Consider the following 8,551-nt stretch of genomic DNA (forward strand, 5'->3'; position numbering starts at 1 on the left):
GGAAAGAGAGCCAAGACGTAAACCTGACCGTACCCCGCTAAAAAAAGACCAATGTGCCTATTGTAAAGAAAGAGGACACTGGGCAAAGGGTTGCCCCAAAAGGGCAACAAAACAAAAGGCCCAACCGAGCCTACCGGCTAAAGTGCTTGCCCTACAAAGAGACTCAGACTAGGGGGACAGGGCTCGGAGCCCCTCCCCGAGCCTAGGGTAACTCTGAAGGTAGAGGAAAAACCAATTGATTTTCTAGTCAACACAAGAACCCAGCACTCAGTACTACTTGCGCCATCGGGGTCACTATCTAAAAAAAAATCCTGGGTCATAGGGGCCACAGGACATCAGCAATACTCGTGGGCCACTGAAAGGACTGTAGACCTAAAAAAAAGACAAGTGACCCATTCTTTCTTAGTAATTCCTGGGAGGTCACGGGCTAGGGTTAGAGAATGTGGGGGCCTACAGCAGTTCTTCTGCAAAGCTTGGAGATGCGAAACTACAAAAAATGTTTACTGGAAACCTTCATCCTCTTGGGATGCCATCACTGTCTCATTTAATCAGACCCCCAGCAGTCTTTGTAAGTCCCACTGGTGTAACCCCTTAAAAATATCATTTACCCCCCGGAAGGGCCCTCCGGGACTGGACAAAGGGCAGAATATGGGGGTTTCGCCTATATATAAAAGGTGATGACCCGGGATTCGCCTTTACCATTAAATTGCGGATCCAACCCCTGCCGGCCAAACCAATAGGCTCTAACGTTGTCCTGGTTGAACAAGGAGTCCCACAAACACCGCGCCCACTCCCAACCTGGCCTCGCCTGACCAATACCCCCCAGCCCCCTCAAGAGGCCTGAAACTCACCAAGCACTGGCCAAAGGCTTTTCAATCTAGTACAGGGAGCCTTCTCTGCCCTCAACTCCTCTAGTCCCGGCCTTACTAAGTCCTGTTGGCTATGTTTAGCCTCGAGCCCTCCTTACTATGAAGGCATAGCATAGCCTTCTCAGAAAACTATACCGTTTCCCCCTCCTCCCACTCCTGCGGGTAAAACTCCACGCTTACCCTCGCAGTGGTCTCCGGACAGGGCACCTGCCTTGGCAAAGTGCCCTCTAACCGCCAACATTTATGCCATAAAACTATCTCAACCATTTATCTCGCTGATACTTACCTTGTTCCCCCTCCTGGCATTTGGTGGGCATGTAACACTGGTCTGACACCCTGCGTCTCCTCTTCAGTGTTTAACCCTAACTCTGATTACTGTGTACTTGTACAGGTCCTCCCTCGAGTCCTATATTATGACTCTGATACTTTTGAAAACCAATTTAGCCATACACATATCAGACAAAAGAGAGAACCAGTCTCTAACTCGAGCAGTGTTACTAGGTCTTAGAGTCACCGCGGGCATCGGGACCGGGGCAGCGGCACTCATTCAAACTCCTCAATACCTAGACAGCCTCCAGGTGGCCATAGATGAAGATCTCCAGGCCATAGAAAATTCTATAACTAAACTCCAAAAATCCCTAACGTCCCTGTCCGAAGTCGTCTTGCAAAACTGACGGGGACTTAATCTTCTATTCTTAAAAGAGGGGGAACTGTGTGCTGCCCTAAATGAACAATGTTGCTTCTATACCGATCATTCTGGTGTTGTACTAGATTCCATGGCTAAGCTTCGAGAGAGACTGGACAGCCGACGTCGTCGAGACTGAGAAACCCAACAGGGCTGGTTCGAAAGTTGGTTTAACCGCTCCCCCTGGCTCACCACCCTTGTCTCTACCTTGCTCGGTCCCCTAATTATACTCCTCCTCATCCTAACCTTAGGGCCCTGCATTCTAAACTGCTTAGTAGCTTTCATCCGAGAACGAATAAGCGCAGTCCAGGTACTTGTACTCCGACAACAATATCAAACCTTACAACAGTCAAAAACTTCTCCCGATACTCTTATGAGTACATAAGTTTTATGATTAAAACTCCTCACCAAAAATGCAAAATGGGGGAATGTAAGAATAAAATAAAGTCTAACCTTTGCCTCTTTTGCTTCTGTAGTTGTGGAAACCCGGGGTAATTTGTTAACACCTTGCAGAAAGCCCAGAGCCATTTGCAAGTTAGCATAACACCTTGCAGGGAGCCCGGAGCCATTTGCAAGCTAGTCTGGCAAGCTAGTTTCGCACTTTGCTGGAAGCCTGGACCCTTGTATTGTAAAATTCCTCCCTTCTGCTAGTCCCGAAAGCCTGACCAAATGGTCGACATAAGATTACCCTTGAAACCCCTTATCTTGCTTCCTCCCCTCACCCCATGGACTCATGTCTATATAACCTGAATACTCCTATTTTCAGGACTTCACTCGTTCTCATGTCTTGCATGACTGAGAGTGGAGTTCGAGCACGCTAACAATAAAGCCTCTTGTATTTTACATCAAGGACCGACTTTTGTGGTTGATTGGGGTCGCCGTTGCCGTAACACTCCCTGGACAAGAAGGTTCAGCGAGTTGCCGGCAAAAACCTTTCACTACAAAGCAGACAGCCTGCAAGTCCCCCGGTGGTAAAGTACCCAGGAAGCAACTGGCTACAAAAGCTGCTCGCAAGAGTGCGCCCTCTACTGGAGGGGTGAAGAAACCTCATCGTTACAGGGCCGGTACTGTGGCACTCTGAAATGAGACGTTACCAGAAGTCCACTGAACTTCCGATTCACAAACTTCCTTTCCAGCGTCTGCTGCGAGAAATTGCTCAGGATTTCAAAACAGATCTGCGCTTCCAGAGCGCAGCTATTGGTGCTTTGCAGGAGCCAACTGAGGCCTACTTGGTTGGCCTTTTTGAAGATACCAACCTGTGTGCTATCCATGCCAAACTTGTAACAATTATGCCAAAAGACATCCAGCTAGCACGCCGCATACGTGGAGAACGTGCTTAAGAGTCCACTATGATGGGAAACATTTCATTCTCAAAAAAAGAAAAAAACATTTTTTTTTCTCTTCTTCCTGTTATTGGTAGTTCTGAAAGATAGATTTTCCACCCCCCATGGGGTCAAAAGGTACCTAAGTATATGATTGCGAATGGAAAATAGGGGGCAGAAATCGCGTATTGACAGTTTTTTCATTTTCATTTGTGTGTGGATTTTTAATATAAATGCGGGGATGTAAAGCATTAATGCAAGTCAAAATGTTTCGGTGAACAAGTTTCAGCAGTTCAACTTGATAACGATTGTAAATAAATCTGTTAAAATTTTCTGGACAATGCCAGCATTTGGATTTTTTAAAAGCAAGTAAATTTCTTATTGACGGCAACTAAGTTTGCAGCATTTTTATTATACAGTAGACTCCATTCACTCACTATACTTTTCTGAGTTGTCCTACATGCAAGTACATGTTTTTAATGTTGTCTGCCTTCTGTGCTGTTCCTGTAAGTTTGCTATTAAAATACATTAAACTAAAAAAAAAAGGGGGGAATTTTACTGGGAATATTGTTTTCTGTCATACAAAATTTTCCTTTTTTAAAAAAAATTTTCCATGCCAATTGGATTAAAAAAAGAAAGAAAGAAAAAGAAGCCAAAACGGTCAACTGAATGTTCTGAGCAGGAGATGCGCCAATAAATATTTAAACTGAGATTAGAATACCATCCTTATCGTCTGCTGTCCTGCACCTTCTGGGTCCAGCTTCACAGTGGTAAGCTCCCCCAGCTAGGCCAGTAACACCCCCTCCCCAGAACCCATGGTAGCCAGGTCGGGATCCATCAGACAGGTCCATGTCTGCTGTCCTGCACCTTCTGGGTCCAGCTCTCAGCGGTGAAGCTCCCCCAGCTAGATCAGTACCCCACTCCACCCCCGCCACAGAACCCAGGGCTAGCCAGGTAGGAAAAGAACTGCATTTCCCTCTTGCTCTTTTCTGTCCCTCCAACTTATTTTTCTCTTCTTCAAGAAAAAAAAAAATAATAATGCAGCTTTTCTGTCCCCTTCCTTGTGCTTTTAACTTGCTAATTTCTTTCTCTTCCTTTCACCCAGGTCAGGATCCATCAGGCCGGTCCATTGCAGTCCTGCACATCCGCGTGGTTGTGCACCTTGCAGTTTTCAGTTTTTAACCCTTTTTTGTTTTCTGTGATGTATTTTTTTGTCCTAGTCCTTTCCTTCTTTGTCTTCCTATTTCTTTACTTTTTCTTCCCATGTCTGCTTTCTTTTTCTTCCTCCTTGTATAGTTTCTTCTTCCTGTTGCTGTTTTCTACTCTCTTTTCTTTTTCCTTACTTTCCTATTTTATTACTGCACCCTTACCCACTGCCTAGAGAAGCCTAGGTACATAACTACACATCTGAACACTGGGAGTTCCAGAAAATTCTTTGTACCTCACTGTACTGGTTGTAAAAAGAGGGAAACTCTCCTTCATAAATCCAATTTTAACACTCCTCTTGTGATCCCCACACTGCAGGACACAGTGGAGGGGAGAAAATAGCACTGAATTATTACACAGTTAGGGAAACACACATGCTCACACTTACAGAATCCTTCTCCAGCAAATTAACCAAAAGTGAATACATTACCAATGACCAAAAATAGGAAAAGAACCTCAAGGATGAGAGAATCAGCCACCCACAATGGACCACTCTAATTCATCCCCATTCAGGGAAATATTAGAGGATATTACTGAAATGTCAGAAAAAGAATTTAGAGCATTCATAGTAGTGAAATTCTATGAGATGCAAGACATTGAGCTCCAAGAGATGAAGAAGTCTTTCCACAATATGAAAGAAGAGTTGGACACCATTAAAAAATATCAGGGACCAGCAGTTAGCGTAATGGCTATGTTGCTGCACTCCCACATAGTCGACCACGGTTCAAGTCCCGGACCCGGTAGCTTAAACTTATGCCGGGCGCGTGTGCGTGTGTGCCTAAGATCTCAAGAGGAGAATGGAGGAGAAGGGATTGCAGCGTGGCCATCCCCTCTGGGGGGTGATTTCCTGCTTTCTGTCTCTCTGTCTCTCTCTGTCTGGCGAGCGCACGCGCCCTATAGCAAAAAAAAAAAAAAAATCAGAACTGTTAGCTATGAAGGCTGTAATACAGGAAATCAAAACCTCCCTTGAAAGCATTAAAAACAGGCTAGACAATGCAGAAGATCAAATCTTGGAAGTAGAAGACAAAACCAATGACCTAGGAAAAATTATAAAAAATACCGAGAAAACAGCCAAGAAAACTGAGGATACTATATGAGAAATATTAGATACCATGAGATGCCCAAACATCCAAATAACTGGTATACCAGAAGGTGAAGAAACTAATAAGGGCATTGATAATCTATTTCATGAAATTCTTGAAGAAAACTTTCAAAGTCTAGAGAGGCATCTAGACCCAAGAAAGACAAAGAACCTCAAGTAGACTCAATCTAAGAAGATCCTCTCCACGGCACATTATAGCTAGATTGTCCAAAATCACAAAGACAAGATACTAAGGTTGGCAAGAGAGAAATGACAAATCACTTACAAAGGCTATTCCAGAAGGCTAATACAGGACCTCTCATCAGATATGATGCAAGCAAAGAAAGAATGGGGAAATATATTCAAATTGTTAAATGAAAAACAATTTCAACCAAGAATACCTTACCCAGAAAGATTATCCTTCATATGGTAAAAGAAATGAAAAACGCTCTTGGATAAACAAAGCCTGAAAAAATTTACCAACTCTAGACCAACTCTTCAAGAAATTCTGAAAGGAGTACTATACCAAGAAAACTAAAGATAGACAGACAAAAATTAGAGAATAATAACAACTGAGTATATGGCCAACTTAATGGTAGGGACAAGTCTGGAAATACTGATAATAGCGTTGAATGTAAATGGAATAAATTCTCTGATCAAGAGACACAGACTGGCAGAATGGATTAAAAATCAGAAACCCTCCATCTGCTACCTACAAGAAACCCATCTCATGAATAAAGACATTTATAGACTAAAAGTGAAGGGCTGGAAAAAGGTATTTCATGAAAATGGAAACCAAAAAAGAGTCACTATACTGATTTCGGGCAAAATAGGTTTAAGACAAAAAAATGATAAGAAGAGACAAAGAAGGGCATTATATAGTAGTAAAAGGACTAATTCACCAAGAAGATATGATGTTTATAAATATCTACACACACTGATCTCAGAAGCACCCAAATATATAAAGGAAAGACTGCTAGATCTAAAAAGAGAGATGGACTGTAACATAATAATTATTGGAGATCTCAACACTCCTGTCCTTTAGACAGGTCAATGAGACAACAAATAAGCAAGGAGATTCTGGACCTAAACGACACCATAAATCAGATGGACTTGTTAGACATCTATAGAATTTCCACCCAAAAAACACAAAATATTTCTCAGCCCCACATGGTACTTTCTCAAAGCCTGTCCACATGATAGGGCACAAAGCCAGCATTTATAGATTCAAAGACATAGAAACTATATTCAGGATCTTCTCCAACTGTTATGGAATTAAACTTGATATTAATCTCAGGAAAATCCCCTGAAAATACACAAATACATGGAAACTAAATAACCTACTTCTGAATGATTTCATGATTACTGAAGAGATCAAGACTGAAATCAAAAGATTCATGGAAACAAATGATAATGAGTACACAAGTTTCCATAATTTATGGGACACAGCAAAAGCAGTCATAAGAGGAGAGTTCATAGCAATTAGTGCACACAAGAAAAAGATGGAAAGGTGGGAAAAGGACAGCCTAACATCATGTCTCAGGAGATAAAAGATAAAAACAACAACAGATAAATCCAAAAAACTCCAGGAGAAAGGAAATAAAAAGATTCGAGCAGAAATAAATGAAATAGAAAATAAGGAACCATACAGAAAATAAATGAAAGAAAAAGCTGGTTCTTTGAAAAGATAAGCAAGATTGACACACCATTAGCTAGACTAATTAAGAAGAAGAGAGAAAAGAACAAGATACTTCAAGTTAGCAATGAATCAGGCAACATTACAACAAACATAATAAAAATACAAAAATACAAAACATCATTAGAGGATACTATGAGCGACTATATACCAACAAAGAAGAAAACCTGGATGACATGGACAAATTCCTGGACACATATAATCTACAAAGATTGACATAGGAGGACATAGAAAACCTGAATAAACCCATATAACAAACATTGAGATTGAATCAGAAATAAATAACCTCCCAACAAAGAAAAGTTCAGGTCCTGATGGCTTCACTGCTGAATTTTACAAAACCTTTAAAGAAGTGGTAACCCCCATTCTACTCATATTGTTTCTAGAGATCTAAAAGGAAGGAATCCTTCAAATTCATTCTATGGAGCCTCCTCATTCCCAAAATGGATAAAGATACAACAAAAATGGAAAACTACAGACCTATATCTTTGATTAACATAGATGCAAAAATTCTCAACAAGATACTTGCTAATCATATTCAACAGCATATAAAAAAGTTTATTTATCATGACTAGTAGGCTTTATTCCAGGGATGCAAGGATGGTTCAACATATGCAAAAACATAAATGTAATACACCATATTAACAGAAAGAAAGATAAAACCCACATTATCACCTCAATTTATGTGGAAAAAGCATTTGACAAAATACAACATTCCTTTATGATTAAGACTCTCAAGAAAATTACCATTGAAGGATTGTTTCTCAGCATAATAAAGACCATCTATTAAAAACCTATAGCTAACATTATGCCGAATGGAGAAAAGCTGAAAGCCTTTCCACTAAAAACTGGTACAAGACAAGGCTGCCCACTTTCTCTGCTTCTATTCAATATAGTACTGGAAGTTCTAGCCAATGCGATCAGACAAGAGAAGGAAATAAAAGGCATTCCAACAGGGAAAGAAGAGCTGAAATTATCTCTATTTGCAGATGACATATACATAGAAGACCTAATAGTATCCACGAGAAAACTTCTTGAAGTAATAAAGGCATACAGTAAAGTGTCAGGATACAAAAGTTACTTACAAAAATCTATGGCATTTCTGTACACAACAAGTAGACAGAGACAAAACTGAAGAAAGTAATCCTGTTTACCATAGCCACAAGAAGTATAAGATACCTAGGAATAAAACTAACCAAGGATGTCAAAGTCTTCTATAAGGAAAATATGAAAACCTTAAAAAGGAAGTCAAAAAGGACACAAAAAAGTGGAAGGACATCCCATGTTCCTGGATTGGCAGAATTAATATAATCAAAATGGCAATCCTACCCAAATTAATCTACATGTTTAGTGCAACCCTGATAACATTAAAAGAGACATTCTTCACAGCATGAGACAATCAAAGAATTTGTATGGAATCATAAAAGACCCTGTATTGCCAAAGCCATCCTGTGCAAGAAGAGTGGGGTGGTATCTCACTTTCCGACCTCCAAATGTATATTACAAAGCTGTGATAATCAATACAGCATGGTATTGGCACAATAACAGACATGAGGACCAATGGAACAGAGTAGAGACCCCAGAAATAAACCCCCAAACATAGAGCCAACTGATCTTTGGCAAAGGGTACCAGTTAATCCAGTAGGAAAAGGAAAACCTCTTTAGCAAATGGTGCTGGAAAAACTGGGTATC

The 8,551-nt window shown here is 40.8% G+C and overlaps 1 pseudogene; it reads left to right on the forward strand.

Annotated features, from left to right (window-relative positions):
• LOC106733371 (histone H3.3-like) overlaps positions 1 to 2,974 on the forward strand; it is a 3,610-nt pseudogene extending 636 nt beyond the window's left edge.
• The last annotated feature ends 5,577 nt before the right edge of the window (positions 2,975 to 8,551 follow it).

Source organism: Tupaia chinensis, unplaced genomic scaffold, assembly GCF_000334495.1.
Source record: "Tupaia chinensis unplaced genomic scaffold, TupChi_1.0 Scaffold143624_1, whole genome shotgun sequence".
Lineage (NCBI taxonomy): Eukaryota > Metazoa > Chordata > Mammalia > Scandentia > Tupaiidae > Tupaia > Tupaia belangeri.